We start from the raw sequence: 21521 nt of genomic DNA on the forward strand, positions 1-21521 counted from the left end.
GTTATACCATTTCTAATTAGCAATGCCACCCCCCTCCTTTTTTACCACCCTCCCTAATCTTACTGAAACATCTGTAACCAGGCACCTCCAACAACCATTCCTGTCCCTCTTCTATCCACGTTTCCGTGATGGCCACAACATCGTAGTCCCAGGCACTGATCCACGCCTTAAGTTCACACACCTTATTTCTGATACTCCTTGCGTTGAAGTATACGCACTTGAACCCATCTGTGTCCGCAAGTAGTCCCTGTCAGTGCTATCTTCTTCACAGCCTCCCTACATTCTTGGACATCCTGACAAACAGCTCTTTCTCTCACACACACACACACAACACACACAAGTGTATGGAGTGAAATTGTATTTGCAGAATTGTGTCTCACATGCATTCTATTTGCTCAAATATGGTCAATGTTCAGACTGCCAATGGAAGCAGTCAATAAATGTAATATTTTGTAAATTCCACTTTTGAAAAAGAGCCATTGTGATTCAAGATTGTGACATTATGATCTTTAATGCATTGTCTGAGCTGAGATGTCACATTTTGTTATAAAACCTTTCGTAATCTCGAGAAGGCGACTTAAAGCAATTTATGTATTAGGATTTACGTATTAATGAACCAAAACCTGCAATCCATTCTAAGAGATGAAAGACGTTGATCCACGTTTGTTCAATATCTCATTTCAGTTGCATGACACTGTAATCTTTTGCTATAAATTCTGTGCCTTATTATCTTATATTCCACAACCACGTGATGATGGTGCAATGCTCGGAAAGCTAGTGATTAAAAATAAACCTGTTGGACTATAACCTAGTGTTGTCTGATTTTATTCAACTTAGCTCCATTCTATCCCATACTTCCCGTAAGCCTTGATTCCCTTGCTACTCAAGAACTTATGTATCTCACTCTTAAATATGCTGAATGACCTGGCCACCTCAGCATTCTGTGGCAATACATTTCATAGATTCGCCACTCCCTCGCTGAAGACGTTTCTCCTGATTGCTGTTCTAAAGCGTCTTCCTTTTAATCTAAGGCTGTTGTAATGAAGTTGAAGGCATGTACTGTATCTTTAAGAGAGAGGGAAAACAAGGTCCTTTCATGTGACTGACTGCAAGCACGAAGTGTACTTGACAATTTGAAGATGTAACAATTGAGCTATCATTGAGATACTGAGTTGTTTTCACAACAATTCCAATTCAACCAATCAGTTTAATTTATGCCCAAAGATACTAAAACACAATCGAATTTGATTTTTACTGTTTCGACAACATGGAACTAATGAAACGATCCAATGTTTTGGTTTAAATAGAGCGGTTATTTTGGACAGTTAGCCAGAGACAAAGACAAACTACTGCCATCGACACGTTGCCCAAAAACCCTGTCTCTGAAAGATACCTTTTACTGATGAAACATTTATGCAGCAGAAGACCAATGATGTCCTGGGGGAATCTACAAACAGAAGGAATTCGACATTCCGAAGTCAACAACTGTTTTGAAAAGTGATTTGCTGTTAATGTAATAGTGGGTTTATCGGATCATTATATTGACATAGAGTGGGGGTAGATAAATTTATTTAGAGAAAGGAGATTACAGATGTAATCAGTTGTTTTTAATGTTCTATTTTGGAGTTAAAGAATGTTTTTTATTTAAATATAGTAGAATTAAATAATAATAGTTATTTGTCACTCACACTTTTACAGATTGAGAGGCGAGGTGAGAATATCTATGTGTTTGGTTTAATTAGCAGTAGAGTATTGTGCATCCTGTGTCTTAACAGTTTGGGGTGTCGTGTCCGTGATTTAGACAGGATTACACATATCCAGAATGAGATTTGGACAGATTTGAACAGGAAAGAACACAGCAGATGTGAAAACTTGCCGGTTAGTGTCCTAGATCGATGAAGAAAACGTAGGTAAGACAATTTGTTTAATGTAGGATATTTCTGATTTATTAAATTAAATGTAAGAGAAATGTCTCTGAAAATCGCTAAAGTGGTTCTGGGGTTTGAAGATGATTCTGAAATTTGCGAAGAAAGTTAAGAAAGATTTGAAAAGACCATATTTTTAGAATTAGCAGAGCAGTTAGCATTTGTTTTAAACAGGGACAAAAGGAAAGTTGAACTTGTAAGGGAATTACGCAGACACTTAGGTGTGTTAAAGAAACAAACAAGCGTAGCAGAGTTAGAAAAGGTTAAATTTCAGTTGAAGAAAATGGAGCTAGAAAATATACAAAGGAAAGAGAGAGAGAGAAGAAAGAGACAGAGAAAGAAGAAAATTAAAGGAAAAAGAGAGAGGAGGTTCTTAAATGAGAAAAGGGAAAGAGGGAGAGAATTTGAACTTGAGAAGTTGCGACTTAGTCAGCAAAGTCAAGTTAACAGGTTGGAGATTAAAAGAGAAGACAGTGATACATATAAATATGTGAAAACACTGTCGAATTTCGATGAGAAAGATGTCGATGGTTTTTTTCTTTCATTTGACAAAATGACTAGGCTGATGGAGTGGTCAGAGGACTTGTAGGTAATTCTAGTTCTGACTACACTGGGATACAGAGGTAGTCAGGTATTTGCAGCGCTGTCAGATGAGAGTTCAAGAGATTATGAAGATGCCAAATAGTCTATTTTAAGTGATTATGAATTGTTACCAGAAGCATATAGACAGCGGTTCCGAAACCTAAAGAAATAACCAGGCCAGATATATGTTGATTTCGAACAAATTAAACAAAATTATTTTCATAGCTGGGTGAGGGCCTTAAAAAGGGATAAGACCTATGAGGATCGAAGAGTGATTATTCTTCTGTAGGAGTTGAAAAACTCATTTCTGGAGATGGTAAGAATTCACATGGATGACCAGAAACTTCAGGAAGTGAAAAGAGCAGCACAGAGGGCATATTAATACATGTCGTGCCTTAGACAACGTCTAGCTTCTGGCAGGAATCTGGTCGTGTGAGGGACAGAAATTACGAGAAGTGGAGATCCTACACTTCGAAGCAAAGGGTAGAGAACACAGGTAATTGTTTACTATAAGCTAAAAAAAAAAGAAGCCCAAGAGGGTTGAAAAGAGTTAGAACATCTCACTGTGGCAAAGTGGGCACCTACAGTCACAGTGCCCGTCGTTAAGGTAAGGTACTGTTGGAAAAGATGTGGGAAAAGAAGCTAAGCCACCTGCATTAGGGGGAGTAGTAACAGAAAGCCCAAGAAAAGTGGAGGAGATGCAGGAGAGTGCACAGCCTAGGCAGAGGCTGGGTTTGAAGGTGGTGCCTGATCTCTATAAAAATTCGCCTCTCTGTGTAAAAGTTACTCAGAAAGAAAACCGGGGGAGAAGGGCAAGAAGTTTTCTTTTTGAGAGATACAGGATCTGACGCGTTTCCAATAGTAAGAGCTGAATGTATTCGCACTCTTTCTGACCTGTTAACAGAGACAGTGGTAATTTGTTGGATAGATGGACAGATATTTGGCGTTCCCTATGCAAGATCGGGTTGGAGTACCAACTCGAGACTGGGAAAGTAACTGTGGTAGTGATTGACAGAGCGTCGGTTTTAAGAATCCAGATTATTGTTGTGAACAACTTAGCATGATCCAAGGTGGGAGTGACACCCCTTGTTGCGCACAAGGCCAAGGAAGACCAGGGAACCGAATAGTTAACAGAAAAACATCCTGGTATTTTCCCAGACTATGCAATAATAAGATCCCACTACCATAAGTCACAGCATTATGGTAAAGACAAAGATGAAGGAGTTGCGGTTCAGTTAGCAGAAACCCTGTTTGCAGGAGAAACCAGAACAAGCAGAGGGTCAGGCAGAAGTGTTTAGTCCTGAAAGGCTAATGGACTTTCAACAGAAGGGAGAGACAATAAAACAAAATATATGTTAATGTATCCTCGGAAAGGGAGGCACGGAATATTCCCGAGGGCTATTAGCTGAAAGATAGAATCTTAAGACGAAAATGGAGACTGTGGCAGGTTAGTGCAGAAGCGAAATTGACAGAAGTGCGCCAAATTCTGTTGTCGGTAGCATACAGACAGGACGTTTTACGGGTAGCACATGAATTTCCGGTGGGAGGTCACCTGGGGGTACAAAAGCATTTCTATTGGCATGGAATGCACAAGGACGTGGGTTACATTCGTCACACGTGTCATACATGCCAAATTTGAGAGAAGACACGTGCAGTAGCAAAAACCAACACCTTTGTTGCCAATTCCCACATTTCAATTATCTTTCACGCAGATTGTATAGGTCACATCCCGAGAACTAAAGGTGGGAATCTACCACATTACTGGAGGCGATTCCATTATGGACCATCAAAGCAAAAAAGGATAGTAGAGGATTTAGTAGCTTTCATCACATGGTATGGGCTGTTCAAAGATTCAGTCAGACACAGGGTCTAATTTTGTTGTTGTTGTGTCGCCACACTCTTACAAGATCAAAAGGGCTTCTCTCATTAGAGAGAAGCGACTGGTGGTGATTCTATATAAGGCTCATCAGACCTCAGGCAAGGGAAGAGATTGTAAAGATGAGTCCTTCAGGATGACCTGAATTGAACTCACATCACACTGCTCTATTAACCAACAATCTAACCCCTGGGCTAAACCGATTCCCTGACCTAATATTACTACTCGGCTGTTTAAGGAGGTCATGGATAGCTTCGGTATACAGCACTTTAAATCAAGTGCGTATCATCCTGAATCCCAGAGACCATTAGAAAGGTGGCATCAGACCCTGAATACTGTTAAGAGCATACTGTCAGGATGACCTGAATGTTTGGTATAAAGGTACCCCTTTTGTGTTGTTTGACATTACAGTTGTTCCCAAACGAATCGACTCAGTTTACTCCCTTTGAGTTAATTTTCAGACATGAAGTGAGAGGCACTTTGAAATTAATTAAAGAGAAATTGACAGGACCAAAGTCGAGGATCTCACACTTGGATTACATAACGGAGTTGAGGGAGAGATTAAATCGGTTAGGTGACTAAGCAAAACAGCACTTGCGGAGGGCACAGGAGAGAATGAAACAATCAGGAGAAAAATAAAACTTCGGAATGTGGGCATTTTACCATGGGGATTACGTAGTAGCATTGTTATCAGTGGTGGGAGATCCCACCAAAGACAGGTTTCATGGCCCCTATCAACTTGAGAAAATGTTGAGTCAGGTGAACTATCTCACAATCTTGCCAGATAGGAATAATCTTTATCATGTATGTCATGCACATATGTTGAAATTCTATTATAAAAGAGAGAAGGATCTGGAGAAATAGGTGCTGGTTACTGCTTCATTCCTGCTGAAGGGCCCGAAACGTCGATTCTATTGCTCCCTTGATGCTGCCTGACCAGCTGTGCCGTTCGAGCGCCACACTTTTCGACTCTGACCTCTTTCAGCTGCAGTCCTCACTTTCTCTGAGTTAGTTTTTGCCCCGCAGATTGGGGGATCAAGTCCAGATGTTGTGGAGTTTGATGTACCTCAAAATTCGTGAAATAATGAGGAAGTCCTTGACGAGTGTGTCAAGCTATCTGTCTCAGGAGAAAATTAGGCAATTGAAAGGTTTGTTGCAGCAGTATGAGAACTTATGCAGGGATACCATGGGGACAACTAATGCTATTCAGCATGAGGTAGACGTAGGAAATGCTGTTCTGATAAAAACAACAACGCCCCTACAGGCTTAATCCTTCTAAAGCCAGACAGGTCCAGAAGGAGATAGCTGCAATGCTCAACAAACAGAGTCAGAGCAAGTGGAGTTCATCAATCGTCTAGGTTCCCAAACATGACGGGACTCAACAATTTTGTGTGAACAATCAGAAGATCAATGCCGTCAAAAAAGCAGACTCATACCCAACACCGAGACTGGGGGACTGTATAGAGAAAGTTGGACAGGCCAGTTACATCAACACGTTGGATTTGCTGCGTGGTTATTGGCAGTTAGCGTTATTAGGGAAAGTGAAAGAAATGTCTGCGTTTGTAACCCCAAATGTGTTGTATCAATGATTTAAAGTGATGCCGTTTGGAATGAAGAACGCACCTGCCACATTCCAAAGACTCAAGAACGGAGTTGCGGCTGGGTTAACAAACTGTGCAGTCTATTTGGATGATGTGGTGGTCTTCAGTGAGTCCTGGAAATATCACGTGGTACAGTTGGCAGAGCTCTTTGAATTATTAAGAGAAGCAAAACTGTTAATAAACTTAAAGAAAACTGAATTCGTGAAAGCAGAGATGACGTTCTTGGGACATAAGACCGTTTATGGAAGGTTGACCTTCTTGTAGTTGCAGTTCTCACTTTCTCCAATGTAGTTATTGCCCCATAGTGTGGGGGATCAAGTCCAGATGTTGTGGAGTTTCATGGCCTCACAATTCGTGAAACAATGAGGAAGTCTTGACGGGTACGTCAAACTATCTGTCTCAGGAGAAAATACAGGAGGAAAGACAAAGGACATCGAGGAATTTCCACAACTCACCTCGAAGAAAAAAAGCGCTTCGATTTTGGGACTGAGCAGTTTCTACCAGATGTTTGTTCCAAGCTTCAGAAGCATAATGGCACTATTAACAGATTTGTTGAAGAAGAGCATAAAATTTCAGTAGACAGAACAATGCCAGGAGGCATTTGAAAGCTTAAAAGCAATATTACCCATCACAAAAGCCTTAGCTGCATCAAGATTTTTGAAACCCTTCAAAGTTGCAATCGATGAGAATGACATAGTAGTTGGTGCTATACTGCTACAGGAAGATGATAGTGGAATTGAAATGCCAATTGTTTATTTTGCAACGAACCTTAACTCTCACCAGAGAAAATACTCTATGATTGAAAAAGAATTGTTACGTTTGTTACTGGCCTTATAACATTTTAATGTTTACATCATGATCAATGTATCAGAGACGCTTGTGTACACGGATCACAATCATCCTACATTATTGAAACGATTTATAAACAGGATTGTGAGACTATTTCGTTAGAGTCTTACGTTACATTTTTTAAATTTAAAATCGTTCATGTTGCAGTTCATAAGAGCATGATAACAGATGCTTTATCGTGAATTTAATGGATAACACATTGATGAGATTGAATAAATAACGATGTTTTACATATATATGTGTGTGCAGAAGTTAATGTGTACTTAGATTAATGTCCTATATATGTCATGGTAATGTGGTTAGCCAATAAAGAAAAAGAAGCCACCTTTTCAATATGATATCTTTGTTTCTTAAGCAGGATGTGTTATGATGTTGAAGGTGTGTACTGTACCTTTAAGAAAGTGTGGATGCAAATACCTGGCATGTGACTGACTGCAATATACTGGACAATTTGAAGACGTAACATTTTATCTCTAACTCAGATACTGAATTGTTTTCACAACAATTCCAATTCAACCAATCAGCATAAATTATGCCCCAAGATACCAAAACCCAAGCGGATTTGAATGTTACTGTTTTGACAACATCAAACCAGTGAGACGATCCGATATTTTCGGGTATAAAAAGCAGTCATTTTGGACAGTTAGCCAGGTACGAAGAACACCTACTGCCATCAACAGACTGTCTGCAAACCATCTCTCTGAAAGGTAACTTTTTCACGTGAAACATGTTTGCATGAGAAGACCGAAGATGACCCAGAGGAACCTACAAACAAAGGGAGTTCGACACCCGAAAGTGACAACTGGTTTTTGAAAATTGATGCGCTGTATATTTAATACGGGCTTTATTGGATCAGCATATTACTATAGAGTAGGGCTAAGATAACAATTCTTAAGAGAAAGAAAGTTTACAGTTGCATAAGCTGTGGTTTAATGTTCTTTTGTGGAGTTAAAGAATAAATTTATGTTTTCTCTTCAAATAGAAAATATTAAATTTAGTAGTTCTCTGTCACTCATACGTTATCAGATTGCAAGGCATGGTGAGCTTTTCTGTGTGTTTGGTTTAATTAGCAGAAGATTTTAACCCATGTCGTAACACAGTGCCCTCGGGTCCTAGTCTTTCCTGTCAAGAGAAATATCTTCCCAATATCTACGCTGTCCAGGCCATCCAGTATTCTGTATGTTTCAATTAGATTTCCGCCCATCCTTCTCAACTCGATCCATATAGACACGGAGTCCACAAGCATTTTCATATGTTATGCTTTTCAATCATGGGACCATGCTGGGGAACCACATCTGAATGTGCTCCAGGGTCGGTACATTCTTCCACAGATATGGGGCCCAAAGCTGCTTACAGTAAAGGTGGTCAGAGCAGCACTTTATACAGCTTGAGAAGTACATCCCTGCATTTATGTTCTAGTCCTCTCATAATGAATGTCATAATAGCATTTGCCTTCCTGACTACTTACTTATTTTTCATGTCTCATGTCTTCAGAAGTGCAGTTTGCAAGCTGGAGAAGTTAACTTTTTTAGTTTAAAGGTATTCATTTTTTTTTTCTCTAAGCATCAGATACTAAGAAACAAAGGTAAGGTTTTAATATGCTTGTGGATATACTGACTACTGACTCAATCTGTAAGATTACCTTGCGAGAATCCTGGACTAGAACTCTCAAGTCTCCTTGAACTTCAGACTTCTGAATTTTCTCCACATTTAGAAAATAAGCCATACCTGTATTTTTCATAGCAAAGTGTGTAACCTCACACTTTCGCACGTTTTATTCCATCTTCCACTTTTTTGCCCAGTCTCTAAACTTGTCCAAATCCTTCTTCAGCTTCCCTGTCTCCTCAATGTTCTTGTCCCTCTACGTATCTTTGTGTCATCTGCAAACTTAGTCAGATTGCCCTCAGTTCCTTCATCTTGATCTTTAATGTGTAACGTGAAAAGTTCTCTTCCCAATAGTGAACCTCACAGAACAGCACTTATCGCTGGCTGTCATTCTGAGAAGGACCCTTTTATCCCCACTCTCTGCTTTCTGCCAGGCAACCAATCTTCTATTAGTGCTTGCACCGTGCCTCTAACACCATGCGGCTTATATTGCTCAGTCGCCTCTTGTAAGGCACCTTGACAAAGTTTTCTTAAAGTCCACGTAGATAGTACCTATTTATTCACCTTCGAGATTAGAATCACAACTAGCAGTGGCCACAAAACCGTTCCTTGCTGTACACCACTAGTAACTGAACTCCGGGATAAACATTTCCCATTAACCACCACCTTCTGTCGTCTCACAGCTAGCCAATTCTGATCCGAACTGCTGAATCACCCTCAATCCCATACTTCCGGTTTTCTTTTAGCAAAAGCATACCTTGGGTATCCTTATCCATATACACGACAACAATTGTTTTATCCTCACCCACCTGTTTGGTCACCATCTCAAAGAACTCAATAACGTTTGTGAGGCACGACCTACCCTTCACAAAACCGTGTTGACTTCCCCTAATCAACTTCTTCCTTTCAGATGATTATAAATCCAATCTCATATAAACGTTTTGAGCACTTTACCTGCAACCGATGTAAGGCTTTTGGTCTAAAATTACAAGGGTTATATCTACTCCCCATCTTAAACAATGGGACATTTCCTATCAACCAGACTTCTGGCACTCGTCCCGTGGTCAATAACGACATAAAAATCAAAGTCAAAGGCTCTGCATTATCATCCATGGCATCCCAGACAATCCCAGGATAAATTCCATCTGGCCCAGGGGACTTACCTATTTTCATACTGACCAGCATTGAGAGACCTGTTCCTTGAAAACGTCAATACCGTCTAATCTAGTAGCCTCAATCTCAGTATTCTCCTCGACAGCATTGTCTTTTTCCAGTGTGAATACTGACAGAAAATAGTCATTTAAAACTTCCCGATTTCCTTAGACTCCAAGCACAAGTTCCCACTACTGTGCTTGGTTGGCCATAATCGTTCTCTAGGAGAGAGTGAGGACTGCAGATGCTGAAGATCAGAATCGAGAGTGTGGTGCTGGAAAAGTGCAGCAGGTCAGGTCGAGGAGCAGGAAAATCGACATTTAGGGAATTAGCTCGAACACACCCAATCCACCTGGACACCCTGTAGTCGCCTGTCACCCGCCCTCGATCTCTTCATTTCTAACATTCCTGATGAAGGGCTTTTTCCTTAAACATTGGTTCACCTGCTCCTCGGATATTGCCTGACCTACTGTGTTTTTCCAGAACCACAATCTCGACCCCAATCTTTCATCAGTCATTCTTGTATTCCTCACATGCCTTTAGAAAGCTTTAGGATTTTGATTAGAATAGATTCCCTACTGTATGGAAACAGGCCCTTCAGCCCAACATCGACCCTCCAAAGACCATTCCCTTAGCCTCTATTACCACTGACTAATGCACCTAATACTATGCACAATTTTGATGGCCCATACACCTGACCTGAACATCATTGGATTGTGTGAGAAAACAGAGAACCCAGAGGAAGCCCATGCAGACTCAGGGAGACGTGCAAACTCTAGACAGACAGTCGCCCGAGGCAAGAATTGAACCCAGGTCCCTGGAGCTGCGCTGTCTATGGTCTTTCCTTGATTCGACCTGCCAACGACGTCTCATGTTCCCTCCTGGCTCTTCTTAGCTCACTCTTTAGGATGAAAAATAAGACATTTTCATTTCACAGATAATCCAAGATATAAGTCACGGGCAGGAAAAAAAAGCTTTTCGCCCAACGTCCAGTCTGTAATTCCAGAAATATGGATTGAGTCATACCATTGGAATTGCAGATTTGAAGATTAATTTTTGAGCACTGAGGTATGGTCAAGTACCTGGCTCAGGATCGGAGTCAACAACTCACAGCGGCTTTAGAAATGAGTACACATTCAGGTCACATGCAAATCTCTTGTTTGTGTTGATGCTATAGGTAGAGAGCTGCAGCTTACTGAGTCTTCACCCTTCGGAGCTATAATGGGAAAGGCTAAGCTTAACTAACTTGATCGACACCTATTACAATCAATTAGCTTCCAACTGCATTGCAACTGGGACTACAAGTAAATGTTGTGCTGTTACGTTGAGGTGAGCAAGGATTAGTGATGACTGTCCTTGAAGTCAGCGTGTCTGCGTCTGGTAGCTGCAGATGAAGAGGCCTTGGGTCTTGTGGAAACTACAGAATATCTTGAAAAGTAGGAAAACTAAAACTGTGTCGCAACCATGAAGGGGAAAGTGACTGTTGCTGGGTGCTAACTCATTTAATTTGTCAGTATGTAAGTTAGCTCGTTGAGCTTGAAGGTGGTGGTATGTCTCGTATCTCTTTTCATAGGTCTTCATTTGTTAAGGCAGGTAATGTCATTTCTGGTTCTTTTAAGTTTTTCAAGGGAACGTAGATAGCCTCTAAATCGATGTGTTCATTGATAGCATTCTAGTTAGAATGCCGTGCCTTTAACAATTAGATTAGATTAGATTAGATTAGATTACTTACAGTGTGGAAACAGGTCCTTCGGCCCAACAAGTCCACACCGCCCCGCCGAAGCGCAACCCACCCATACCCCTACATTTACCACATACCTAACACTACGGGCAATTTAGCATGGCCAATTCACCTGACCTGCACATCTTTGGACTGTGGGAGGAAACCGGAACACCCGGAGGAAACCCACGCAGACACAGGGAGAACGTGCAAACTCCACACAGTCAGTCGCCTGAGGCGGGAATTGAACCCGGGTCTCTGGCGCTGTGAGGCAGCAGTGCTAACCACTGTCTTTGTTTCGCCTGTCCTAGAATGTGTGTGTTACCTAGTATAGTGACGAAACGTCTGAAAACAAACCTTCAAGCTCAGCAAGCTAACTTGTAGACTTACCATCAACCTGAGCTACAAATCTTCTCAGAATCGCTAAATTATTTAATTTGAGATTACATGTCGCATCAGAGTTTGCAATCGTTCCTGATTCCAACACGAAATTCCCATTTGTCCTGATCCCATCACAGCATAATAATACAACATAGAAAATAGAACAATACAATGCTGCACAGGCCTCCTCGGCCTTTTATGTTGCATCGGCCTAAGAAATCAAACTGAAGCCCATCTAACCTATTCCATTCCATTGTAATCCATATATTTGTACGATGACTGTTTAATTGCCCTTAAAGTTGGCGAGGCTATGATTGTTGTAGACCGGGCATTCCATACCCTGAACATACCTCTGATTCCTATCCTACATCAATTACCACTCAGTGTAAAGCTGTGTCCCCTCGTGCTAGACTTCATGATTCAAAGGAAAAAGGCTCTCACTATTTAATCTTCTGATCATCTTGTGTTCTTCTATTAAGTCACCTCTTAACCTTCATCCCTCGAGTAAAAACAGCATTAAGTCCCTCAGTCTTTACTCATAAGACCTTCCCTCCATATCATGCAACATCCTGGTAAATCTCCTCTCTACCCTTTCCAATGCGTCCACATCCTTCCTGTAATGCAGCAACCAGAACTGTACACAAAACTCCAAGTGCAGCTGAACCAAGGTTTTGTACAGCTGCAACATGACTTCATTGCTCCGAAACGCAATCCTTCTACCCAATAAAAGCTAACACATCGTACACCGTCTTAACCACTCTGACAACCTAGGTGGCAACTTGCAGTGATCTTTGCACGTGGACACCGAGATCTGCCCACTCATCCGCACTACCAGGAATTATCCCAGTACTCTACATTGCTGTTGCTCCATCCAAAGCGAATGACCTCACACGTTTCCGCATTAAACTCCATTTGCCATTTCTCAAACCAGCTCTGTAGCTTATCGATATCCTTTTGTAATCTGTGACATTTTTCTGCACTGTCCACAACTCCACTGACTTTAGTGCCATCCGCAAATTTACTAATGCATCTTTGTACGCGCTTATCCAAGTCATTGAGAAAGATGACAAAAATCAGTGGCCCCAAAACTGATCCTTGCTGTACACCACCAGTAACCCTCAGCCCCATCCCTCTGTATTTTCTGCTATAGGCGACCGTGGGGAAACTTATCAATTGCTTTATTGAAATCTGTATAAACCACATAAGCCACTTTGTCTTCATCATCTATAATTTCCAGGGTTGCCTCTAAACCCCTTCTTAAACAAGGGAACAACATTTGTAACCGCTAGTCTGCTGGCATTTCCCTTTAGACAGTGACAACGTGAAGATCAAAGCCAAAGGTTCGGCAATCTCCTTATTAGCTTCCCAGAGAATTCTATGATAAATCCTATCTGGCCTAGGAAATTTACCTATTTTCACACTTTCCAGAATTGCTGACAGTTCCTCCTTATGAACCTTAATCCTGCCCAGTCTAATAGAGTATATTCAGTACTGTATTCTCCTGGATAATGTTGTCTTTTTCCTGTGTCAATATTGACAAAACAAAATTCATTTCGCGCCTCTCTATCTCTTCAGCCTCCACCAGCAATTGCCCATTACTGTCCCTGACAGGTCCTAATCATACTCTAGTCTTTCTTTTATTCGGGATACACTGAAAGAACGTTTTATGGTTTTCCTTGATCCTACCTGCCAAGACTTCTCATCTCCCCCCGCTCTTCTTAGCTCTCTCTTTACGTCCTTCCTGGCTAAGCTGTAACACTCAAGCGCCCCAGCTGAGCCTCCAAGTCTCATCTTTAGACACGCCTCCTTCTGCCTCTTGACAAGAGTTGCAGGTACTACAGTAAACCACAGCTCCCTCGCTCGACCACTTCCTCCCTGCCTGACAGGCACATACTTATCAAGGACACACAGTAGCTGTTCCTTGAACAAACCACATTTCAATTGTGCTCATTCCCTGCAGTTTCCTTTCCCATCCTATGCATCCTAAATCATGCCTACTCGCATCATAATTGCCTTTCCCCCAGCTATAACTTTTGTCCTGCATTATATACCTATCCATTTCCATCACTCAAGTAAACTTAACCAAATTGTCGTCATTATCACTAAAGTGCTTACCTACTTCCAAATCTAACAACTGGCCCGGTTCATTGCGCAGTACCAAATCCAGTGCGGCATCGCCCCTTGCTGGCCTGTCTATATAATGTGTCAGGAAACCTTCTTGCACACATTCGACAAAAAACGACCTTTCTAAAGTCCTCGAACTGCAGCGTTTCCAGTAAATATTAGGAAAGTTAAAGACCCCCACAGCAATTAACCTGATAATTCTATCCAGAATTATCTCTGCTAACATTTTCTCTACATCTCAGGAATTTTCGGAGGCCTACAGAAAACATCTAACAGGGTGACCTCTCCTTTCCTGTTTCTCATCTCAGCCCATACGGCCTCATTGGACGAGTCCACATCAAATATCATTTCTGCCTCCGCATTACTGTCCCTGACGAACAATGCCGCACCTCCCACTCTTTTCCCAAATTCACTGTTCTTACTGAAAAATCTAATCCCCAGAACGTGCAGCAATCATTCCCGTCCCTGTTTTATCCATGTCTCCGAAGTAGCCACAACATCGAGGTCCCAGGTATTAACCCATGCTGCAAGTTCTACTACCTTATTCTGCATGCTACTGGCGTTGAAGTAGACACACTTCAAATCACCGTCTGCCTGCTGGTCCACTCCTGCGACCTTGAAACCCTATTCATGACATCTACAATTCCGGTTTTCATTTTGGAAGAAAAAGCGCTAGATAATCTAACCTAAAGTTGTAAATATATATTGAACTTGATCGCACTATCTGACCTCAGGAAATTTAATGCAATGCATTATCAGCGTGTATCGGAATGATATTGTGGATTTAATGTTTCAAATGAACAGGGTCATGTGACTTGTTCTGAAATCTGCTTGCTCTGCAGTTGAATGATAACAGATCAAAAGAAGGCGCAGATTGTTTCACTGAGAAGATCTGGCTTGGCATTTACTGTACATTTAGAGACAGTGGCAAGAATTCTGAGTTCACAGTGAGTGAGATCTCTAAATACCAGAAAGGTGTCAAAGTTACCAAATTGTAAATGACCCGTTCCCTGCTAAAGGCAAAGAGAGCTGAGGTCACGAAGAGCATTTCTAAGTGTATGTGAACTTAATGTTTGATGCCGCAATGCAGAAGAGGGCAGAGAAAGTCAGATTTGAGATCATGTTTTGACTTCCATTTACATCAATGGCTGCCAAAAATACAGGTTCTCTGCCCTTCACGGAAAACAAAATATGCGTCCTTTGACAGCTGTTACCGCAGGAATTAGAAGGGAGAGTCTTCCTACTTGAACAGCTACATCATGCAGTCTTCAGAGGACTTTCCTGGCATGACTGTGGGGGAAAATGTATCCTTGTAACAGGTTTCACATTTGGTAACTGATGCTTCGAGGAACTTAACCAGGAGATGGTTCAAACTCCGTACTGGCTCCAGATGCTACATGCCTGCTAGGATCCTCCCTCAACATATTGAACCTTTGAAGAGAACGTCCTCGTCAGTTGTTTCAAAGCGTAGGCATTTAAGCTTGAACAACAGACAACATGAGGAATGTAGCAATTTAACTCAATAAAAAGTTGTCTTAGTTCGAGGCATTCAGAAGCCTTTAATGATATATTTGTTTCGCGCGCAAGAGGAGGGCACGTGGAAACTGTTTCGCGGGCAGAAGAAGGTCACATGGGGTCAGACATCCGGGAACGCGAGAAGGCGGAGAATGGAGTCAGATCAACAGCCAATCAGAAGACAATCCCACCTCAGTGATTGCATGACGTTCTGTACTGTATAAAGGACTGGGTCAGGAACAGGAATAGGTCGGGCTTCGTGAACTGACACACTTTGCTGTTTGTCAGGGACGGGAAGACCTAGACCCAGAGCTCTGTATACTTTATCCACTTACTGCTAAAATAAACTAAGTGTTTGAGACCGAATATCTTCTTCTATTGCTTCATTGAAAGATCACGCAGGACTCGGCTCACACAGAGAGGAAAGTAAGCTGGTAGATTGAGCCCAAGTCCAACAATTTGGTGAGCCTGACGTGATGAAGACGGAAAAGTGACAGAAAAGAGAGAAAAATAGAAACAACGGACAACTGACATCTGATGACAACAACAAGCGGCCGCATAAAAAGGTGAGCAGACACCTGTTTATATCCAAGTTCTGCGATTGGAGATACCAAATTGATTGTTGTCATTATACTGCAACTGTCCTAGTAATAGTAAGTGGATAAAGTATTGATATAATATGTATGGGTTTAAAGTCCCATGGGGTTAGAGTCCCCATAAAAGCACCAAGGTACGTAAGCGTGAGGAGGTTTAAAGTCCATTGAGCAGGATCTCATAAAAGCAACGCTCACAAATTTTGGTTTATGATTGATGAGTTGTAAGTTTTAAAATTAATTTGGGGAGCGTACGGAGGGTGGCAGAAAAGCCAGTAGTGTCTTGAAGACAAAGACGGTGGTGTCTCAACGAGAGAGAGTCAGTGGAAACCTAACGGTGACAACGAAACTGCTGATAAATCTCGCTGAAAGGGTCAGTTGCTCGGGTGTACTCCATACAAACTGACTGGCCACCGGATTTGTCTCTGATTGGGTTGGTTGCTCGGTTATATTACATCCAAACCAACTGACTACGGGAAGGGATTATTAAAAAAAAACACATAAAATGGAAGGGGAATTTGATAGAGAGTGTGAAGAATACGGAGGATGTTCTTCCAACTTAATGTTGCCCGTAAAACATCAGTGGGGTAAAGCCAGAAGTCAGTTAGTCAGTGGGCTCGCAAAGAACAAACAAAAAACAATGATGGAGAAATATGACAAGGTTTGGGAAGAATTACAAAAACAGGGCAAAGTCCCTAAAGATGAGGAGAGGAAGAAATTGTCGCTATACTTAGGAAAAGCAGAAGATCAAGCTAAACTAGAAGAGAAGAGCACATGAAGGGAAAAAAAGGGTCAATATTGCTTAGACGAAAGTGGTCGAAAGAAGGTGAGGAGAAAGAAGAGAGGAGGATTCATCTGCACAACATGACGTTGGCCTGTGTATCGGTAGAGATATCTCAAAAAAAAGTCGACCGTCCCTCTAAAACAGAACAGGCAAAAGAGACAGAAAAGCCAAAAGCATCCGTACCTTTTTATCCTAAACTGCCTGGGGTACAAGTACCGCCCCCATATCCTGTAGCACAAATGCCAATCATGTATGTTCAGGATGGGGTGCTAGATGTGCGAGATGTAGGAACAAGAGAGGTCGAAGCAGAAAAAGAGAGATTAGCAGAAGCAGTAGAAGAGAGCATCAGAAAGGTAGAAAAACTAACACGAGAAGCTGAACAGAGAGTTAAGGAAGCGGAGGAAGCAAGCACGGTGATAATGACGCACAGCAGAAACAAAGAACAGCCAAAACAGGGGAGACATTCATTAGTGGAAGAGCCAGATGCTCACTCGACACCGTATAGTGTTGAGAGCGAAAGGAGGGGAAGATTATGTAGCTCAGGTCAGTTACTAGATGATGGGTTCTCAGACAGAAAAAGGAGAAATTTGAGGGAAGAAAGAGACAGAGAGAAATTGGATGAGGAGGCAGCTCAAAATAGTACAGAAATTGAGGACGAAGAATCCCTGACAGATGATGACCCCACACCTACCCCGTCACTTTGACAGGCTCACTCATAATGCATACGGAACACGGCCCTCCACTGAAGTCCCTACCTGAAACAAGATATAACCTGCGTCAAAGAGACACATTACGACAACCCACAAAGTATCAGCACCACCAAATGCCATTAATTTACAGAGGCTCCTATATGGGGGATGTTTATCAGCCCTTCACATTTACTGACATGAACTGCATCCTGGATAAAATGCCCCCACCCACGGAGGGAGGTCGGCCCTGGATGACTAAATTTTGCCAATATACACTAGGCCACAAGTTAGCTATGAGCGACTGGAGAGCATTGTTGGGCAAGCAATTGAGTATGTGGGAAATACAGCAGATTGAAGCTTCTGCGGGGACCATCTCACTACCTGATTCAGACCCATTCACGCAGCATGCCACCTGTGTGGGAAGGGCAATGAGGGATAGATTTCCGATTCCACCGGGAGCGATGCACTCACTCACCTTCACAATGAAGGAGGGTGAGGATATGCCTGCCTTTTTGGCCAGATGTAAGGGCACGTGGACAGAGACAGTGGGGAGTCATCCAGGGTCGGGTCAGCTACAGACCACGTTATTTAGAAATGCCGTTATGGCAGGGATGCCTAAGGAAGTAAAAGAGGCAATGGAGAGTAATCCCGACATCCCAAGTTGTTCTACTAAACAGTGGGAAAACACTTGACGCACCACATGAAGCGCCACAGGACAAAACAGGATGAAGATAAACAGAGCAACGAGTCAGCTCAAGTGCAGTTGCTGAAGTTACAGCTCGATGAGGCTAGAAGGAAGGCTAATGATACAAAGAAGGCCTCCCAAAAGACGACTAATCAGATGGTTCAGCAGCCGTCGCCACAAAACAACCTGCCGAGTATAGACCCAACACCTGATTGGATGCCACACCATCCCCACTATGGGAGCAGGCCCATAGGCGTAGCAGGAGGAATGCGTGGTAGAGGAAGGGGCCGTGGAGGACTCAGAGGTCAGCCACCCAACACCTGTTTTGAATGTGGCCAACCCGGGCATTGGAGAATAAATTGTCCTCTGCTGTGGGAACCCCAGGGAGGCCAGGGATCGATCCGAGGACAGTATGTCCGCTCAAGTCAGCCCGCTTTTCAACAGGCTGTCCAGCCTTACCAAGCCCCCAATGCAGCTGCTGCCCCGGTGCAAGGTCAGTACCCCCAAACCATGCCGGAAGGGCAGGGGTACGAATATTCAATGGGCCCGAGGACTCAGGGACATGCGGGGTTGGCATTATCCTACATGCAAATGAGGGTAATGGACAAGAATCTGTCTTTTTTTGTTGACACGGGTACAAGATTTTCTATCATCACCTGTGACATCCTTGGTCAAACATGTCATCCTTCAGCGTCCAGTTAGTAGGGTTCTCGGGTAAACCAGAAAATCAGCCTTTGACATCGCCACTGATCACATCAGTGGCCGTACAGACCTTTCGTCACCGGTACATTTCATCACCTGCGTGCCCTGTCAATCTGATGGACCACGACTTGCTGGTGTGATGCGGGGCCTTGGTTCTGTGTAGACCAGACGGACTGGTAGTGACCTTTCCGAATGGCTACTCTGTCAACTGTTCCATGACAATGATTCACTCTGGATCCCAAATGATGCTATCAGCGGATACATCACCAACGGCAGAAGGGCAGTGGGCAGATATATACTGGGGACTCCTAGAACCCGAAAGCAGGCAGAACAACGGCACACAGTCTCTATACAACCAATGGCGACTCTGGGTTCAGATGCTGCATCCCTATGCTCCTCCTGCAGATCCCCTCCATGTTACCCTATATTATGATAGAGATGACAATGAAATCTATCAGCATGCATTCTATCAGCACCTAGAAGGGACTCAATGGGATATTTCCTCCAGTTGCATTCTGCTAGGAAAAGAAGGTGTGGCGGATGTTGTTGAACTAACTGCAGAACATTTGGAATGGTATGAGATGTCTGAAGAAGCTATACCTCATGTCACATTGGCCGTGCATGCTAAACATCAGGCCAAAGATCTGGGACCTATGTCCAAACGTTTGATGGCGCTAACTGATTGGGTTTGGACTCAGCTACCCAGTTTACAACATTCACCATTATAGGAAGCCTACAGAATTATGCACAGGACAACTGACAAGGTACTGCTGGAACATAGGCAGATTGAAAGGTTTCACGGCAGGGAAAAAACAGACTATCTACAGGCTGCAGCGATGCTTGCCACTCTACCAGATACCTTGTGGTCAGCAGGTCCAACGGAGGTTGGTCACTGCAAACACGTTACACCAATCACATTCGATTTAATTGACCACACTCCGATTTGGCAGAGATAATACTCACACAAACCAGAGGCTGAAGCCGGCATTGCCGAAACAATCGAAGGATTGTTCGCAGCAGGGGTGCTAGAACCCTCCCAGTCGGCCTGGAACACTCCTATCTTACCTGTAGAGAAGCAGAATACAGGTAAATATAGGATGGCGCATGATCTTAGACGGATCAAGTGTTGTCTCCACTCCAACAGTTCCAGTGCCAAAACCATACACTGTGATGTCTGTGCATAAGTGGTTCTTATGCACAGACATAAGTGACCCCTGACCATAAGTGGTTCTCGTGCATTGATCTGGCCAACGCATTCTTCTGTTTACCCCTAGCTGATCATTTGAGGGACACTTTCTCGTTCACCTACAAAGGCCAACAACTACGTTACACAAGGTTCCCTCAAGGGTTTATTTTGTCACCAGGTATTTTCAATCAGGTACTAAAACGGCAGCTGGAGGACCTTACACTCCCAAAGGGGGTGATACTGATCCAGTATGTGGATGACATTCTTCTGGCGTCATCCGATCATGTTTCTTGTCTGGCAACCACAAAGTCGTTGCTGATTCATCTGTATAACGTCGGTTTCAAAGTCTCACGGGCTAAATTGCAATGCTGCAGACAAACGGTGTCTTTTCTGGGTAGAGTTATTTTCGCTAAAGGAACAGGTGGGTCTCCGTCCCTCCATTCTGCATCATACCAAACCAGTCATTGTAAAAGACATGCTCTCATTTCTTGGGTTGGTAGGATACAGCAGACAATTCGTTGCATCATATGGGGAGCTCACTTTCCCTCTGAGGGCCATGGTAAATGAGCAAGGCTGAGAAATTTGTCGGCCCATTTGCAGTGGAACACGGCGGCAGACGAAAGTTTCATATGTCTCAAACAGGCCCTAAAGCGGGCTGCTGATTTAGTTGTCCCGGATTACAAAGAGCCATTTTTCCTCAATATTTCTGAAAAATCACACACAATAAATGGTGTTCTTTTTCAGAAAAAAAGCGGGAGGCAGGCAGGTGCTGATATATGTAAGTGTTACCCTTGACCCAACAGAGGACAGACACCCGCCATGTACAAGACATGCAGCAGGGGTAGCAAAGATTCTCCAAAAGGTAGCACATATAGTCATGGACCATTCACTAACGGTACTGACGACACATAGTATAGTGACCTATGTGAACTCAACAGCCTTCACAATGACGTCACTGCGGCAAACCAGGTTAGAGAAAATCTTGAATGCACCACATATAACTTTCACACACGAAGGAATCAACATGGCTGACAACATGGGAGAAGGAGAACCACACATGTGTGAGGAAAGGGTACAGAAAGACGTCAAAGTCAGGGCAGACTTAGGCAATTCCACTAGTAGACCCAGAAGAAGTGCTGTTCACAGATGATTGCTGTTACAGACATCCAACTGAGGGACTAAAAGCAGCCTATGCCGTGGTGCAACAGACAAGTGAGAAATTTGAGGAAGTGTTGATAGGAAAAGTGACAGGCAAAGAATCAACCCAGTTGGCTGAACTACAGGCGATGATAGCTGCGTTAGAATGGTCAGAGGGAAAAAGGCTAAACATCTGCACCGACTCTGCAAATGTGGTAGGGGCTATACAGGTAGAACTCAGTCAATGGATCAGAGCAGGATTCTTAATAGCACCAAAAAACCCAATTAAACATGAAAAAGATATGAAAAGATTAGCGGTGGCCCTAATGAAACCTGCAGAAGTGACAGTGGTCAAGTGTAGAGGACATGATAAAGCGAAGGGCAATCAGGATACATGATACAGTAGTAGCGAAGG

This window comes from Chiloscyllium plagiosum, chromosome 49 (assembly GCF_004010195.1).
Source record: "Chiloscyllium plagiosum isolate BGI_BamShark_2017 chromosome 49, ASM401019v2, whole genome shotgun sequence".
NCBI classification, from domain to species: Eukaryota; Metazoa; Chordata; class Chondrichthyes; order Orectolobiformes; family Hemiscylliidae; genus Chiloscyllium; species Chiloscyllium plagiosum.